The sequence below is a fragment of the Tenrec ecaudatus genome, chromosome 1, assembly GCF_050624435.1.
Source record: "Tenrec ecaudatus isolate mTenEca1 chromosome 1, mTenEca1.hap1, whole genome shotgun sequence".
Classification (NCBI taxonomy): domain Eukaryota; kingdom Metazoa; phylum Chordata; class Mammalia; order Afrosoricida; family Tenrecidae; genus Tenrec; species Tenrec ecaudatus.
In genome coordinates, this window is record NC_134530.1 from 158433836 (window position 1) to 158452035 (window position 18200).

Genomic DNA, 18200 nt, shown 5'->3' on the forward strand with positions numbered 1-18200 from the left:
AGTGACCACCGCTGAGGACTGGGTCGCAGCTCCGCAGAGAGGGCTGCAGCGAGCTGGAGGCCCGCGGGGAGGCTCGATCTGGACACAGGAGTGCTAACTCGTGAGCCCTGGGACCCCGAACCCGGGCACGCCGCACGCGCACCCCACCCCACCCCAGGGCTGTGCTTCTGGGTGGGGAGCAGACAACTACTCTGACTGCTCGCCTTGCCTGCGGGGACGGACTGTGGCGCTTTGCCCGCAGAGCTGTCAGTAGTGGTTCCTAACTTTGGGAGTCGAGGTTCATGTGCAGCCTTTTGTCTGTTGGAACCACATACTTGGAGAAGGACGATCTCAGGATGTGGGTGCATAACCTGTGCTGTGCCTTCGTGTACCTGGTTTCCGTAGTGTAGTGGTTATCACGTTCGCCTCACACGCGAAAGGTCCCCGGTTCGAAACCGGGCGGAAACAAGATTCTTTTCTTGAAAATAATGTCGTCTACACCCTCCTAAGAAGCCACATGTGAAAAAAGAAAAAAAGAAACCATGGGTCTGATACCGCGTGCTAAGAGGCCAGGAAGCAAACCCAATCGTCTTGGGAGGAGACTGCTGGTTACCAGCATCCATCTGCGCTCACGTCTCTGCACAGGGTCAGATGGGGTTCCAACGCAAGTCTCACCTGGCTGTGGGGGGGCGAGCCCCGAACAAGCCTGCTTAGTGCTCCCTGGTTTTCCTTCCCGATGGTGCCAAAGCTTCTCTCGCTTCCCATCTGGACCTCAACTTCCCTACTGACTCTGAACGAAGACTGTGCGTTTGAAGGCGCCCTTCCTGCGGCGCACAGTGTTTGCTGGATCCGCACAGAACAGCTGGTCTCTGAGGAAAGCCCACCAGAGCCCTGGTGGTGGAGTGGAGTGGGCCACGCCCGCAGCTGCTAACCATAAGGTCTGCGGTTTGAGCCCACTCGCTGCTCCCTGGGAGAAAGATGAGGTTGCCGACTGCCACGCACATGTCAAATACTGGAACCTTAAGGGCCGTTCCGCCATGAATCCATATCAGCGGATGGTCAGTGAGTCGTGTTGTGGTTTTGTTTTGGAAAAGCACAAGGACCGTTTCCGCAGCCTCGCCCTACCCTCGCCCAAGGCCCAGTTGCTTCCTCTGGCCTGCATCGTAAGCCTTATGCCCACCGAGTCCCAGCAGGCGAATCCCGGATGGACAGTGGCAAACTCATCTGCAACTGTGACAAGGACACTGGTCCGCACGCTTCTGACAGATAGACTCACACTGGCAGCCCGTTCTCACCTTGGGAAACGTGGGCTCCACGGGGCGCTGTGCCCCGCCGGCCGAGCCTCCTCTCTCTTCAGGGAGCACGCTTTGATCCCAGGCTGCCAACTCACTGTGTAGACCATGGTGCTCCACCTTCCTCAGGCCGTGACCTTTCCGACAGCGCCTCACGCTGGGGTGACCCCCAACCATAGGGTTTGCTTATAAATCGTCATGTAAATATCTGATATGCACGATGCATTTTCATTCTTACCAAAGGCACTGGATTAAAGGACGGTGATTAATCACAAAACAACAAGTAATTTTATTTTGTGAATTATTTATTTCTCCTGACAAAAATGAGAGTTTGTCTTGAAGCGCGGTGTAGCATGGGTCCCAGTCCTCACGCAGGGACCGTGGGCATCTCTGCACGTGGGCGGACCCGCCTGGAGACACAGAGAGGAGCGGTGTCCCGGTGTCCAAGGCCATCGGAAGCATGTGTTTCCTGATGGTCTTAGTCGATCCCCGTGAAAGGGTCGTTTGACCCCGCAAGGGGTCGCGAGCCGAAGGATGGGAACCGCTGGTGTAGACAAACGCATTGACATCCTTCGTTCCAAGTAACCTCAGAGCTTTCGTTACCCCACGTCTGTTTCTCCCTTGAAAACATCAGGTTTTGTTGGGATTCAGAATCTCTGGAAAGGCAGGGACTGTGTAGACCCACGTCCACATTTGAAGGACAACAAGACAGGACCGTCTAAGGAATCCGACGTGGTGTCTGCGGGAAAGCCTGGTCCCCAGGAGAAGGGGCTGAGCCCGTGGAAGGAGGGCGCTGCCACCAGCCAAGACTCGGGCAGCGCAGGGGCAGCGGGTTTTCCAGCGCAGGCCTGGAGGTCAGGAGTCGGGTGCCAGGGCCCTGTTTGCAAGTGTCTTCTAGCCACACGGCCCCCCCTTGGGCGCCTGCCTGTCCGAGACTGGAGATCGCGGAGGGCCGTGCTCCATCGTCACCCAGGGCGCCACCTTGTTAGAAAGTCGCCCCCTGCCCGGGTCCCGGTCCCTGTGCGTCCCCACGCGGTCTGCGCGCACCGGCGCGCCTCTGAGTGGGGTCCAAGGGGGCGGAGAGGACGCAGCCTGGAGGGCCTATTAGTGCCCACTGGGCTCATGGCGCCGGAGTGAAGCCCACTGGTCGCCTTTTTGGAGAAGTTGGGCAGGCATTGATCTCGGGGGGATAGGGAGGTCCCCGGGAGAGTAGAGGTTCTGCCTCCAAGTTTGTGTTTAGGAATAAAGTGAGACGTGGAGGAAAGTCAGGCGCCTTGCCGTCATTCCCTGGTGGTCTAGTGGCTAGGATTCGGCGCTTTCACCGCCGCGGCCCGGGTTCGATTCCCGGTCAGGGAAGCCCTTTTACTTTGTCCATCATTTATCATCCGAAGTGTTGGGCAACTTTCAAGTTTAGAGAAATGAACCCCCCATCCCCAGCAGAGACCTCCTGCTCAGAGGAGAGTAGGCTACCATGGCTCTGCAGCCGTTTACACTGGTTGTTCTAACTCTTCGTTCATACTTTCCATCTCAGCGGAGCCACCTGGAATCAGGCACAAGGGTCCCAATCGTACTTTTCGAACTTACAAGAAAGTTGGACAGATAGGCACATCATTTATTATTTCTGTACCTTTTTAAATTAAAAGGTCATTTTATTGGGGTTCTACAACTCTTATCACAATCCACACATCTATTGTAGCAGGCATATTTGTACATATGCTGCCAGCGTTCTCCTCGAGACAGCTCCTTTCTATTGAGCCCTCGGTATCAGCTCCTCTTTTCTCTTTCCCTCCCCTCCACCCTTGTGACCCCTTGATAGATTATTAATTATTATTTTCATCTCTCACACCGACCGCTATCCCCTTCCCTCATGATTTCTGTTGCTCTTCCCCCTGGAGGGGTGTGTCGATCATTGCCATCGGTTCCCCTTGCTCCCCACCTCACCCCCCCCTTCCCACAACCCTTGTGGTAGCGCTATTCCCCTTCCTGTTCCTGCATTCCGTGTGTCGTGAGCGTTTATCTCTTATCTGCCCCTGTGTGCAAGCTCCGCTCTAGTCCAGAGTGAGATCAGCACTGGGGTTATGATAGAGGGGGGTGAGGAAACCTCAAGGAGCCAGAGGAATATTGTGTTTCACGGGCGCTTTAGTGCACCCTAGTCGACTCTTCCCTTCCCAGCGATCCCTCTGTGGGGGGTGTTGCGTTGTGTACAGATGGGCCTTGGGTCTCTGCTCCGATGCCCCTCGTGACCAGCAATACGTTTTGTTTGATTATTGGTTGGTTATGGGTCTTCTGATGCCTGTTACCTGGTCCCAGTGACACCTCACGGTCACACGTGTGCTTCCTCCATGTGGACTTGTTGCTTCGCGGCGGAATGGTGCTTTCTCTTTCCTTTGTAAACTCATGTTACTGGAAGCTCTTACAGCCCTTGTCCCAGGCCATCCATTGTGCCAAGTACATTTGTCCACGCGTTGCCTCATCACATTCAAAACATTTTCTTTCCACTCAGCCCTTGTTATCAGCTCATTTCCCCGCTCTGCCACCCTCCCTCATGAACCCTTGATAATGTATCATTTTTTTCATGTCTTACACCAACCACTGTCTCCCTTCACCTACTTTTCTGTTGTCTGTGCCCTTGGGAGGAGGTTGTATGTAGATCATTGTGATCAATTCCCCCTTTCTCTCCCATCTTCCCCTTCCCCTGCTGGAATCGCTACTCTCATTATTGGTTCTGAGAATTTTATCTGTCTTGGATTCCCTGTACATGATATGGTCTATTTGGATTTGTAAGGTAGAATTGGGGTCATGATGGGGGGAGAGGGGGGAAGAAAGCATTAAAGAACTAGAGGAAAGTAGTATGTTTCATCGGTGATATACTACAACCTGACTGGTTGGCTCTTCCTTGTGACCCCCTCTGTAAGGGGATGTCCAGTTGTCTACAGATGGGCTTTGGGTCTCCACTCCGTACTCCTTGTCATTCACATTGATATGACTTTTTGTTCTGGGTCTTTGGTGCCTGATACCTGATTCCATCAACATCTCATGATCACACAGGCTGCTGTGCTTCTTCCATGTTAACTTAATATTTAACACATGTGTACTTAGATCTATTTCCCTATCATTATATATAAATATATTTACATATGCACATACCTATATTTAGACCTCTGTAAATGTCCTTTGCCTCCTAGTTCTTTCCTCTATTTCCGTTTCCTTTCCTCTATCCCACTAATCATGCTCAGCCTCCATTCAGGGTCACTAATTCTTCTTGGCTAACTTGCCCTTGATCAAGCTCCACCAGACAACCTATGCCGTCCTCACCATCGATTTTAGATCACTTGTTCCCTTGTCCCTGGGTTTGTTGACACCCACTTCCTTTCCCCTGCTTCACTCTCTCGTGTCCCTGCGTCCCCAATCCTCAGTCCCATTGTTTTCTCGTCCAGATTGTTTAGCCTGTCTGTCTTATCTAGCTCAATATGCAGAGACAATAAACACAGAAACTAGACAAAATAATAAAAGAAAACACACAAAAAAACCAACCCCCCCCAAAAAAATGCCTATAAATTTTGTTTGACCTTTAGGAGTGTTTTCTGTTCCAGTCTGATGGGGTGCCACCCCTGGGCCCCAAAGTCTATTTTTGGTGTTCCCTCAGGGACTTCATTGCTTTGCTCCCTTCCTGTTCTGTTGTATGCACTCAGTGTGTCTCCCCTTCCTGCTCTGTTGTATGCCCTCAGTGTGTCTCCCCTCCTCCCCCGCCATCCCCCTTGTGGTGGGGGTCAGATGGGGCACAGTTCCTGCACTGCGTCTCCAGTGTTGTCCCCTGGAGTGCTATGGGTTAGTGAAAGATGTCATGTCTTGTGGTAGGGCTGACCCTATGGTCCTCTCTGTGCATTGGCCGCTCTGAGCAGGAATATCATCCTCAGGGCTTGGTGGGCTGAGATGTGTTCCGGTTTCTCTCCTTCCCTCTTGGTTTGCTCCTGTGTGCTCTGATCAGAAGTTTCCCTCCCTCTGAGCTGTAGCTTCAGTGCTGTCTTCTGAAGTGCATTCTTCGGGGGTTGTGGGGGTCCACATAGTTGGGAGTAGGGCCAGCCAGGTAGGCCTCTGTATTGGTTCCCTGCTTTGTGCTGGTATGTCTTGGCACGCTGGGTTGGAATCTGGTCCCTCTCTCCCTCTCCTGGGGAGACTTAAGCAATACCCTCCCCTTAGGTGTTAGTGCCCTGTGCCCCTGCTTCCCTTGTCTTTCCTTCTTTCTTTCTATCTATCTTTCTTCCCCCCTCCTTTTTATTTGGCTGCCATATGTATCCCTGGATTTGGTCCATCCCATGCCATACTACCTGGACCTCACCCCAAGAATGTTTGTGTACAGTAGCTTTTTCCCTATCCCCCTTTTGCATTTTTAAAGCTTACCTCAGCAAACTCATGTTGTGTTTGTCCTTTTCTGATTGGCTTACTTCACTTAGCATAATTTCCTCCAGTTATTGCCATGTGGCAATGTGCTTCATGCGTTCATCACTGATTTTTAGGGATGTGTAGCGCTCCATTATATGTATGTACCACAGTGTTTTCCATTCGTCCATTGATGGAAATTTGGATTGTTAGCAAGTCCTTGCAATTGTGAACTGTGCTGCCATGAACGGTGGAGCCCAGATGTCTGGCCATGGTTTGTTTCTTGCCTCTTTTAGATATATGTCCAGTAGGGGGATTGGTGGGCCAGATGGTAGCTAGATCTACATCTGTTATAGATATTGCCAAATTGATTTCCATAGTGGCTATACATACCTACAGGTCTCTCAGCAGTGGACCAGATTTCCTATGTCACCACAGCTACTACAACACTTGTTGCTGTCTGAGTTTTTGAATTGGGCTATCTTTAAAGGTGTTAGGTGGTATCTCATAGTTGTTTCAATTTGCATTTCTCTTATGGCTAAGGATCAGGAACATTTTCTCATATATTTATTGGCCATTCAGATTTCTGCCCTTGTGAAACTTCTGTTCGGGTCCTTTGCCCACCTCCACAAGATGAACAATCAAAAGTCTAATGGACTGCTATCTACATTGGACAAGACCATGGAAGACGGGATCCAAAAGGTAGTACATACTATAATAGCCAAGCACAGATTGAAATATCTAAGGATATAACTGACTAAAAACACTCCAAAAGATTTCTACAAGGAAAACCACAGAACACTATTATAAGCAGCCAAGAGTGACCTCAACAAGTGGAAGAGAATATCCTATGCTCTTGGATGGGAAGACTCAATATAGTAAAAATGTCAGTTCTGCCAAAGGCACTATATAAGTTTAATGCTATCCTGATACAAATACCATCATCTTTCTTCAAAGAATTGGAATAACTAATTACCAACTTCATGTGGAGAGGTAAGAAGCTCAGAATTAGCAGAGAACTCCTCAAGAACAAGGATAAAGTGGGAGGGCTTGCTTTACCTGACTTTAGCACCTCCTGTAGAGCCACAGTGGTCAAAACAGTGTGGTTTCGGTATATTGACAGACGCTCAGACCAATGGAAAAGAACTGAAAACCCAGAAATACAATCACCAACATACAGACAACTGATTTTTTGAAAAGGACCCGCAAAAATATCAAATGGAAAGCAGATGCCCTCTTCAACAAGTGGTGCTGGGGGAAAAATGGATCTCTACCTGCAGAAAAATGAAGCAAGACCCTTACTTCACTGCACGCACAAGAATAAACTCAAGGTGGATCACAGACCTTGAGGTAAAACTGCAAATTATTAGGACCATCAATGAAGGAATTGGGACAAACCTGAGAACTTTGGCACAGGGAATCCATAGGCTATCAGAAACAGGGAAGGACACAAGCACAGTGGAGGCACAAATTGACTAGTGGTATATACTGCAGATAAAACACCTGAGTACATTGAAAGAGTCATCAAGAGAGTAGTAAGGGCCCACAGACTGGGAAAACATCTTTAGCAATGACACATCAGACAAATGCCTTATTACAAAAATCTACAATACTCTGCTAGATTACAATAAGAACAAAAAGCCCTATTTCTGTAGCTTTAATGATGAATTTCTTGTAGTTGCTTTGTCTGTCTTTCTCCCTATATAGCTACTTGCTACACCTTGGAGAGTAACTTGCAGATTTCCTGAGTTTCTTGAATAAGGGAAGACTTTTATTTTGGCAAGTGTCTTTCCTCCCTGTCTTCTCCAACAGGCCCCTCTTGCCCCGCAGCCACTTAGTGCCCAGTCTGCTCAGACCCTGGAAAAGCTTTATTCTGCTCTCACTCAGAGGTCCCAGGGGCTAGGGCAGAACTGCCCAGAGGGGTCTGAGACTGCGGCTCTTTATGGGAGTGGAAAGCAACTGTGGACCTGCGGATAGCAGCCCAATGCACAAGCATTTGGGAGTCCACTTGAGTCAGTGAGACTTTGAGCATGCTGGTGGTTAGTTGGAATGTGCGCAGAACTGGGCCTCCTCCCAACTCCTCCTGGTTTCTGGGTTCAGTTGTTGTCCTGGGTCAGTCAGAGCTCTGGAGCTGCCTCCAGGGAAGGGGTCTTCAGGGAGGGTAGCTGTCCTCGCCACACTGTTCTCTACCTTTCAGCGTCTGCAGAGTCCTGACCAGACAGACAGACAGTAAGGCCTCTCTCATGGTAGGAGAGCAAAAGGAGCAGAGAAAATTGACGCACAGGGAGGAGGAAAACTCCCCGGAGCTTTCCAGAGGGATCTAGGCGGTGCTATCAGGTAGGCGTCGCACCTCAGTCTGGTCTTCACCTGGCTTTGATCTCCTCCTGATTCCAACCCGCATCCAAGCAGAAAGATGTCCTGATTTGTGGAGTACACTCAGTTGTGCTTCTGCCCAAAGGAGAGCAGCCATTGAGCTTCTCTTGCCACAATGGCCCTGCAGTGCAAGGTGACTGTCCGTGTGTTTCCCCGTGCACTTCCATAGAAACCCTTGAGAAAAAAGATACATGAAGATATGTCACAAAAGGGCCTGCTTCTATTTGTCTTCAACCCTTACATAGTTGACTTAAGGATGAAATGTTGAAAGATGTTATAAAACAATTTGGTTGTTAGTGTTCATATAATCTAAGAAATATTACATTTCAGCAATTTACAGCTATACCACAGCTTATTCTAGATTAAAATGGATAATAAACATTACTAGGGATTCGATATGGTCTGGTTTGGGAGGAGGCCCATGGGAGAGGACGGCATCTTGTTACTTCCCTGGATGGCACTATCCTAGTGATGCTCAGCTGCCATTTATCTGAGTTCAGGGAAGTAAAGTGGTGCCTGAAACCTAGGAAGCTGAGCAGAGGGCCCGGGCATGGGGGAGTGTGCCGTGTATATGTGTGTGTGTGTGTGTGTGTGTGTGTGTGTGTGTGTGTAGGGGACATCGTTGAGGTACTGTAGGCTCCTTTGTGATAGCATTCGATAAGGTAGAGTACAGTAAAGTCCAACATGAAAAGACAAAAACTACGTGCCATATATTCTCAAGTATGAGCTGACCCGGATATCAGCTGAGGCACCTAATTTGACCACAAAAACAGAATAAAAATGTGCTGAGAAGCCTGGCTTCTACACAGTCTATATGGCAACATAGCTATTGGTCCAAGAGCTCAAGTTACAGAAATCAGTTACAGAATCACAGAGCCTTATGGTTGGGCTGTTATCTCCCTTCCTGGGTGTGCTCTAAGACATTCCGCATGGAGCAGACATCTGCTCTTGTGGGGGTAACCAGCCCCCCACAACTAATCAAGGGATTGGTAGGCGCAAGTGTAAGGTTAAGATATACAAAGATTAGAGTAAAGTCATAGACAGAAAGGAGAGAGAGAGTGGAATAAAGGAGTCACATTTCATGGTAGCATGCTCACCTCAGCTCCCTTGGTGGTCCACGTGCAGGGGGGAGACGGGAGGACAGGAGAGAGATCTCGTGAGGTTTCATTTCTTTTCATTTTAAATAAAATCGTTTTACTGAGGGCTCATACGACTCTTATTTCAGTCCATACATCAGTTAAATCGGGCATGTTTGTACATGTGTTGCCCTCATTGTCTTCTAGACATTTACTTTCTATTGAGTCGTGAGGTTTTATTTCTAACCAAACCTTCCATATCGTTGGGGCATGCCAGCCCCCTGGTTACAGCTAATGACCTACATCATAGGAAGGGGTTGTAACAGGCAATACAGGCAAGAGGAGGGGGTGACCTAGGGGAGTGCACGCAATAGTAAAGGGAGAGAATTGGGGTACATATGTGGCAAGATGAGTGGACCTAGATTCCATATAGTGGCCTAACCTTAGTCATCCTTGAGGGGTCCTGGGCTTGCCTTTGGGAACAATGTCAGAAGGGAGTGGGCCCTACTGAAGGTGAGTCAGACTATACAGTCTGGTTGCTCTGGATACTCTTAAGGAAATAACCTCTGATCTACTTTCATTGAACTCCTAGTGTACAGTCATTTACCATGTGTAGCAAGCAGCGCCTTGTGTTTGGCATATCTTTGGGAGAGACAACTTGGGAGAAATCTTTCTGTATCCCACATGCTGTGGCCTTGAATCCTTTTAAAGACAGACAGGGAGCTCACTGGATAATGAGCCGTACCACACTGCCCAGTTGTTAGAAATGACCCTCTATTAAGTCCACCTAAGCCTTCCTGTTAGTTTCACTCACTGGAACTTATTCTGCCCTCTGTCCTGCCACAGACAAAGTCTAATTTCACTTCCATATCATAGCCAGCCAAATACTTGATGGAACTTATGCTAAGACATGATTGTTTTTTCTTCTGAGCTAACTTTTCTCCATAAAACATTTTTTTCACTCACCATGGTTTATGAACTATGGTTAAATTATGTCTCTTAGAGGAAAAAAAAAAGCTATTGCCCAAAAGTTTTCTCAAAACTATAGCCAAGTAGATGGAGCATCTGGGCCTAATTCACATTCCTTGGGTCACTTGAACAGTACCTGGGACATACTTTGGTCTGGTGTTCTTATGTGGCTTAACCCGTTCCAGGTGCATTTGTGCTAGGTACCAGAGCTCATCTTTTCTAGGCGATCACATTGATACCTAAAAAATATGAACTTACCTTTAAAAAAATAAAAGGTCAAGTAAAATAGACTATTCCATAGATATGGATATCTTCTAGGTTGATGGCAGCTTTGTGATGGATCTTCATGACTTCTTTATTCACACTGCACGGTAAGCTATGGGATTCTACCGAGTGCAGTTCACTAGGGACTTGCAAATTGTTCACATTGAAGACTTTCATATTTTCTCTTATTTTTTTCCTTATATATTTTAAAAAGATTTTATTAGAGGTTCATACAAGTCTTATCACAATCCATACATATACATACATCAATTGTATAAATCACATCTGTACATTCTTTTCCTTTATCATTTTCTTTTTCCCCCCTCTTTTCTTTTTTTACATTTTATTAGGGGCTCATACAACTCTTATCACAATCCATACATATACATGCATCAATTTTATAAAGCACATCTGCACATTCCCTGCCCCAATGATTCTCAAAGCATTTGCTCTCCACTTAAGCCCTTTGCATCAGGTCCTCTTTTTTCCCCCTCCCTCCCCGCTCCCCCCTCCCTCATGTGCCCTTGGTAATTTATGCATTGTTATTTTGTCATATCTTGCCCTATGCAGAGTCTCCCTTACCCCCCTTCTCTGCTGACCATCTCCCAGGGAGGAGGTCACATGTGGATCCTTGTAATCAGTTCCTCCTTTCCAACCCACTCACCCTCCACTCTCCCAGCATCACCCCTCACACCCTTGGTCCTGAAGGTATCATCCACCCTGGATTCCCTGTGCCTCCAGCCCTCATATGCACCAGTGTACAACCTCTGCCCTATCCAGCCCTGCAAGGTAGGATTCGGATCATGGTTGTTGGGGGGAGGCATCTTTTCTCTTATTATCTTTCACATACGACAGCTTTTCTGTTCTTCCTATGCATTTAACAGGAGATAACAACAACCCTGTTATCTGTTAATAGTTCTCAACTCCCCCTAGCACTAGTTTCTCTTTTCTAGGTTTCTGAAACAGAGCGAGCTAATAAAGAAAATTATTTTTCTTTTAACTTTCCTTCATTAACTTAAGGCCATTTTAGTTTATTGTTTCCCACATGGATTTTATTCTCTATAGGCATTCAATAAGTACCTGCAAACCACAAATAACACATTTAAATAATAATTTATTAATTTAATCCATTCAAACAAAGGTAATGTCTGATTGAGGTCTCCCAGTCCACATAGGAAATGATGCTGCACATCGAGGCTGAGAAATCCTGGACCACGTTCTGCCAGACCTTCCAGGCATCATGTCATGGAATTCCTTATCAGAGCCAGAAAGGTGAATCTGGGAGTATGAATAAGGAGTCACTAAGAGAACATCTGGGCTTGCGTGGGCCGTGCCTAGGAAGAGCGAGACAGAGCTGCAGTGAAGTCTGAATGGACCTAACAGAATTCCCTGCATCATAGAGTCAGACAAAACCTGATGTTCTGCTTCACACTCAGATGGAAGAGGGGAAGGCAGATACTAAGCTAGTTTCCAACTGACAGCCAGGGACCCCTCAGGTTTTCTCCAAAGAAAGGAGGAGGGCATTATACATGAAATGGTGATTTCTCAGAACTACTCGCCCCTAGAACCAGACATGTGAGTGAGTAAGATACATAGACCTCATTATCTGGAGTCTTAGCTAGGTTGAGAATAACTAGTCGCATTTGGGGCTGTAGAGCCTGCGTAATTGTGTCCTCTCCATCCCCCTCTGTTTGTTTTCACTACAGATAAGAGGAACCTGGAAGTGTCCTCGCATTGGCTTTTGCCCTCAGAAGCCTGAGAATTCTGACTTGCTGCCACAAAAGGATGAGGGGAAGGAAGAGATGATGGAGATTTCCCGCCAACTTTAGGAAGTTCCCTTGTGTTTTCTTGTTGCACAGCTGTGGTGGGGCTTGAAGGCCTGTCCATGGACACTGTCTCAGAGAATAAAAATCACCAGACAAGTCACACATTTGAATTGCACACTGTCCTATGCTAGGTGTCAGTCAGTCCCAGCCAAGCAGAAAACCCAGGGGCTTTATGCCCTGGAGCAATCTGAGTTTGTGCCGGGTACAACATCACAACCCACATTCTCCTATGAGATATTCATGCACTGGAGAACAGGGTTACCACCCCTCCCCCCTCCACCACTCAGCACACCCTGGAAGAGGCTGGCTCCTCTAAAGGGTTATGGTCAAGGGTATAGACGGATGCATTTCTGCACTGAGCAAATAGGAGCAAGATCCTTTTAACTTCTCAACCAAGACAAATCTCTTTAGGGAATTGCATATTTAAGTCAGTATCCAGCACGTCTCCATGCCCAATTTACAAAATGAACAGGGAAACAAACAAGACCCATTGTCCCTGAGTGGATCCAGGCTCAGGGTGATGCTCCAAGTGTGGAGAGGCTATGTGCATCCCACTGGGTTCCCAAGGCTGTGGGTTCTCACATGCAGATCTCCATGCACTCTTCTGAGGGACTTCCTAGGCATGAGCTCAAACCACCAACTTCTCAGTTACTAGCACAGCCCCAGACCATTCACTCCATCCAAGGGCTGCAACCCGCACTGTAGCAGATGATAATTAACATCATGGAGCTAAACTTGGTTAAGTCTTTAGCACAATGATTGACTTAAACTAAGAACTCAATAAAAGGTGTGATCCCCACCTCCTTCAAGACCCCCTTCATTCATCCTCCCAGAAAAGCAAGACCATGGGGGGCTCCAAGTCTATCAGTAACAGTGATCAGTCAAAGTTCCCTGGCCACACAACACAGACCACTTACCACACCATGACTACAACGCAGACCAGCCCCTTGCAAGGGGGAATTAACCCACAAAGAAGCTGCCACACCAGCCACGACATTGGTTGACTCAGAAATTCTGTCTCAAAAGGAAACAAAGAAGAAGCAGTGATGGAAATTGCCTCTCAGAGAAATGATGAATTTAAATGGTTAAAAAAATTAAAAAGATACCTGTTTCCCTCAGGGGAGAGAGTGGCAGGGTGGGTGGGGGTGGGGGAGTGCTTTCTAAGAGTAGTACTCCAGAGGTTACAGCTCACTGTAAGTAGCTGCAAGAATGGCGGGTGCGGGAACGTTGTGCTTGCCAGTTCCTGTCATCTCTCCGGGCAGCACTGGACTTGAAATGAGTGATTTCTGGTACCTAAGTCCAAACATGCACGTGAACCCTGCACTGGCCACATGGAAGTGTATTCTTAGAGGGAAATGCAGCATGCATAGCACCTTGTCTCCTTTGCAGAAGTTAGACCTTTGAATTGAGCACAAAAGCAGGGACAATGAAATACATAGGACCCTGGGTCCAGACGTCTAGCAAACATGATCTGCACAGGGCAGAGCACTCTTTCTGCCTGGTCCCTGACTGCGCAGACTGCAGAGGCAGTGGCCAGACTGAGCTGTGAAGCCAAGCACACTTGGAGTCACTGGACCGTTAGCTGGAGCTGGCTTGTCCTCATTAATTCCTTGTAAAATTGGGACACCAGCACTTACTCGAAAGTACAGTGATTGTTATGTGGATGTCCCACCTTCTCTTGGCTGCTACAAACCTGGAGAAACAGTTTTCTACTTTACTCCTTGGGGTGAAATGAAAAATAGGAATAGTACAAGGTCAAAACCCATTTTTGCTCATTCATTCCCTATGGTTCTTGGCGTTGTTCACACAAAGACGTGACTCATAGTTGCCTAGAAATCCAAAAGCTTTTCTTTTTAGGGAAACCAGAGGGAACCCTGAGCAGGAAGAAACGAAGGTCTAAAACGTACTCTCCTTCTCCTACAGGCATAAGCCTGCAAGCCCAAGGCCCTCTTCCAGTAACTCTGGGAAAGGCATGCGGCTGGCCCTGGAGATGGCTTCCGCGTGAACTCCAAGGCATGTCCTAACTACTGACGGTGGAAGAGACCACAGCAGAACTGTCAGAGTAAGCCAGCCTCTAACAAGCTAGGGCCTGTAGGCGGAATTGTACGGTTATAATCTACAAGGATCATAGTAAAGTCATAAAGAGGAGGAGAGCTAGGAGAGAGCGTAAAATAAAGGAGTCAGACACAGTTCAGGATAGCATGCTCCCCTCGGGCCGGCCAGGATCTCACCAGTGAGGTCTGCACAGAGAGAGTCTTTTCTATCGTGGGATATTCAGAGGTAGCCATGAGACATGCATATTCAGTAGTTACATTCGTCACAAGGTGGGTGGTAACCACAGTACAGTCTGTGAGCTCACAGGTGGGGAAACCCCATACCTGCATTGGGGAAGGCATGAGGGGGGATGGGTGCCGCGCTGGGAGGAGATGACCAAATAATGTCTGCTTCTACAGCGAGACAGAATCACCCCCGTGCGCAGCATAGTGCACCTGGGCTTTACCTCTGACTGAACCCCAGTGGTGGCTTTCCTGCCGTGGAATAATATTAGCTTTCCAGATTCCCTCTGCTATCCCTTAGGGAATGTAGTCCCATCATATTTCCTTCAGCGTCAGTCTCCCACACAGGATTAGTAGACTGGTGGTGTAACCTGTAAGCTCATAGAGCAGCGTGCTCAACCCGTGGGTCACGACCCTTTGGGGGTCGAATGACCCCTTCTCAGGGTCGCCCGATTCATAACAGCAGAAAATTACAGTTATGAAGTAGCAATGAAAATCATGTTATGCTTGGGGACTCACTGCACCATGAGGAACTGTACTAAAGGGTCGAAGCATTAGGAAGGTTGAGAACCACTGTCGTAAAGGATAAAGAATACGTATAATATGTGTTGATCAAACATATTATAATTATTCTTTACTTAATGATGAAAGAGTAGGAACCACTTCTGTTTAATGACAAAAAAATCCAGGGCCACAAGCACAATGCTAGCTGAGTTCCCAGCTCTGATGTAAAAGATGACACGATTATTCTGCGGTGAGAGGGAGCGGGCTCTCTCCTCTATCCCCAAGTCGGACCCCCGTATAAGGTTGGGGAGTTGATGACACATCGGGTGAGAGATGGAGAATAGCCGCCTAAGAGCCCTGGGGCCTCTTTTTGGCACCCAGTTCCCAGATATGTCCAACCAGGTACAGCCTGGTGGATCTGCAGATCCTGGCTGTAGAGGCTTCTTCTCTGGGCCTAAAGATAGGTGTCACCTATGTGGATACTGCAACTTGGTGGGGGAGAGAGATTGGGACTCCATTGTCTTTGCTGTGTTGGGGTGAACATTCTGAAATCCTGAGATGGAGGGAGCTGGAGGCTGTTCCCAGTATTCCATAAGCAGGACGCAGCTCTTGGGGGACCTAGACACTCTGTGTTCATGAGCATTCACCTTTCCAAAGGACAATAGAGAACCAGGTTCCCCAGGATTGAGTGGGTGAAATTAAAAGGACATCCCTGACCGGGAATCGAACCCGGGCCGCGGCGGTGAAAGCGCCGAATCCTAGCCACTAGACCACCAGGGAACGATGATAAGCTCTCTGACTTGGCTCCACCTGATACTTTGTCGTGTAGTACAAACTTGGACGCCAAACCTCTACCCTCCTGGGCGCCTCCCTCTCCTCCGGAGAACACCCCGAAGTTCACTGCTGGCTGGCCTTCTCCAAAAAGGTGACCCGTCCGCCTCAACCCGGCACCATGAGCCCAGTGGGCACTAACAGGCCCTCCAGGCTGCGTCCTCCCCGCACCTTGTACTCCACTCAGAGGCGCGCCGGTGCGCGCAGACCGCGTGGGGACGCACAGGGACGGGGACCCGGGCCGGGGGCGACTTTCTAACAAGGTGGCGCCCTGGGTGACGATGGAGCACGACCCTCCGCGATCTCCAGCCTCGGACAGGCAGGCGCCCAAGGGAGGGCCGTGCAGCTAGAAGACACTTGCAAACAGGGCCCTGGCACCCGACTCCTGACCTCCAGGCCTGCGCTGGAAAACCCGCTGCCCCTGCGCTGCCCGAGTCTTGGCTGGTGGCAGCGCCCTCCTTCCACGGGCTCAGCCCCTTCTCCTGGGGACCAGGCTTTCCCGCAGACACCACGTCGGATTCCTTAGACGGTCCTGTCTTGTTGTCCTTCAAATGTGGACGTGGGTCTACACAGTCCCTGCCTTTCCAGAGATTCTGAATCCCAACAAAACCTGATGTTTTTAAGGGGGAAACAGACGTGGGGTAAAGAAAGCTCTGAGGTTACTTGGAACGAAGGATGTCAATGCGTTTGTCTACACCAGCGGTTCCCATCCTTCGGCTCGCTACCCCTTGCGGGGTCAAACGACCCTTTCACGGGGATCGACTAAGACCATCAGGAAACACATGCTTCCGATGGCCTTAGACACCGGGACACCGCTCCTCTCTGTGTCTCCAGGCGGGTCCGCCCACGTGCAGAGATGCCCACGGTCCCTGCGTGAGGACTGGGACCCATGCTACACCGCGCTTCAAGACAAACTCTCATTTTTGTCATGAGAAATAAATACTTCACAAAATAAAATTACTTGTTGTTTTCGTGATTAATCACTGTGCTTTAATCCTGTGCCTTTGGTAAGAATGAAAATGCATCGTGCATATCAGATATTTACATGACGATTTATAACGGCAGCAACATTATGACGTAGCAACGCAAACACTATGGTTGGGGGTCACCCCAGCGTGAGGCGCTGTCGGAAAGGTCACGGCCTGAGGAAGGTGGAGCACCATGGTCTACACAGTGAGTTGGCAGCCTGGGATCAAAGCGTGCTCCCTGAAGAGAGAGGAGGCTCGTCCGTTGGGGCACAGTGCCCCGTGGAGCCCACGTTTCCCAAGGTGAGAACGGGCTGCCAGTGTGAGTCTATCTGTCAGAAGCGTGCGGACCAGTGTCCTTGTCACAGTTGCAGATGAGTTTGCCACTGTCCATCCGGGATTCGCCTGCTGGGACTCAGTGGGCATAAGGCTTACGTTGCAGGCCAGAGGAAGCAACTGGGCCTTGGGCGAGGGTAGGGCGAGGCTGCGGAAACGGTCCTTGTGCTTTTCCAAAACAAAACCACAACACGACGCACTGACCATCCGCTGATATGGATTCATGGCGGAACGGCCCTTAAGGTTCCAGTATTTGACATGTGCGTGGCAGTCGGCAACCTCATCTTTCTCCCAGGGAGCAGCGAGTGGGCTCAAACCGCAGACCTTATGGTTAGCAGCTGCGGGCGTGGCCCACTCCACTCCACCACCAGGGTTCTGGTGGGCTTTCCTCAGAGCCCAGCTGTTCTGTGCGGATCCAGCAAACACTGGGCGCAGCAGGAAGGGCGCCTTCAAACGCACAGTCTTCGTTCAGAGTCAGTAGGGAAGTTGAGGTCCAGATGGGAAGCGAGAGAAGCTTTGGCACCATCGGGAAGGAAAACCAGGGAGCACTAAGCAGGCTTGTTCGGGGCTCGCCCCCCCACAGCCAGCTGAGACTTGTGTCTGGACCCCCATCGGACCCTGTGCGGAAACAGAGCTCAGATGGATGCTGGTAACCAGTAGTCTCCTCCCAAGACGATTGGGTTTGCTTCCTGGCCTCTTAGCACGCGGTATCAGACCCGTGGTTTCTTTTTTTCTTTTTTCACATGTGGCTTCTTAGGAGGGTGTAGACGACATTATTTTCAAGAAAAGAATCTTGTTTCCGCCCGGTTTCGAACCGGGGACCTTTCGCGTGTGAGGCGAACGTGATAACCACTACACTACGGAAACCAGGTACACGGAGGCACAGCACAGGTTATGCAGCCACATCCTGAAATCGTCCTTCTCCAAGTATGTGGTTCCAACAGACAAAAGGCTGCATAGGAACCTCGCCTCCCAAAGTTAGGAACCACTACTGACAACATTGCCGGCAAAGCGCCACAGTCCGTCCCCGCAGGCAAGGCGAGCTGTCAGAGTAGTTGTCTGCTCCCCACCCAGAAGCACAGCCCTGGGGTGGGGTGGGGTGGGGTGGGGTGCGCGTGGGGCGTGGCCG

At 49.3% G+C, this 18200-nt stretch overlaps 4 non-coding genes across 4 annotated transcripts; 2 read left to right on the top strand and 2 right to left on the bottom strand.

Moving 5' to 3' along the window:
* The first annotated feature begins 374 nt into the window (after window positions 1–374).
* Window positions 375–447, top strand: TRNAV-CAC (transfer RNA valine (anticodon CAC)). The gene has a single exon. It is a non-coding gene; the product is annotated as a tRNA-Val (tRNA).
* Window positions 448–2555: 2108 nt separating this feature from the next.
* TRNAE-UUC (transfer RNA glutamic acid (anticodon UUC)) lies at window positions 2556–2627 on the top strand. Its single transcript has one exon. It is a non-coding gene; the product is annotated as a tRNA-Glu (tRNA).
* A 13020-nt stretch (window positions 2628–15647) lies between these two features.
* On the bottom strand, window positions 15648–15719 carry TRNAE-UUC (transfer RNA glutamic acid (anticodon UUC)). The gene has a single exon. It is a non-coding gene; the product is annotated as a tRNA-Glu (tRNA).
* A 2146-nt stretch (window positions 15720–17865) lies between these two features.
* On the bottom strand, window positions 17866–17938 carry TRNAV-CAC (transfer RNA valine (anticodon CAC)). The gene has a single exon. It is a non-coding gene; the product is annotated as a tRNA-Val (tRNA).
* Window positions 17939–18200: the final 262 nt, after the last annotated feature.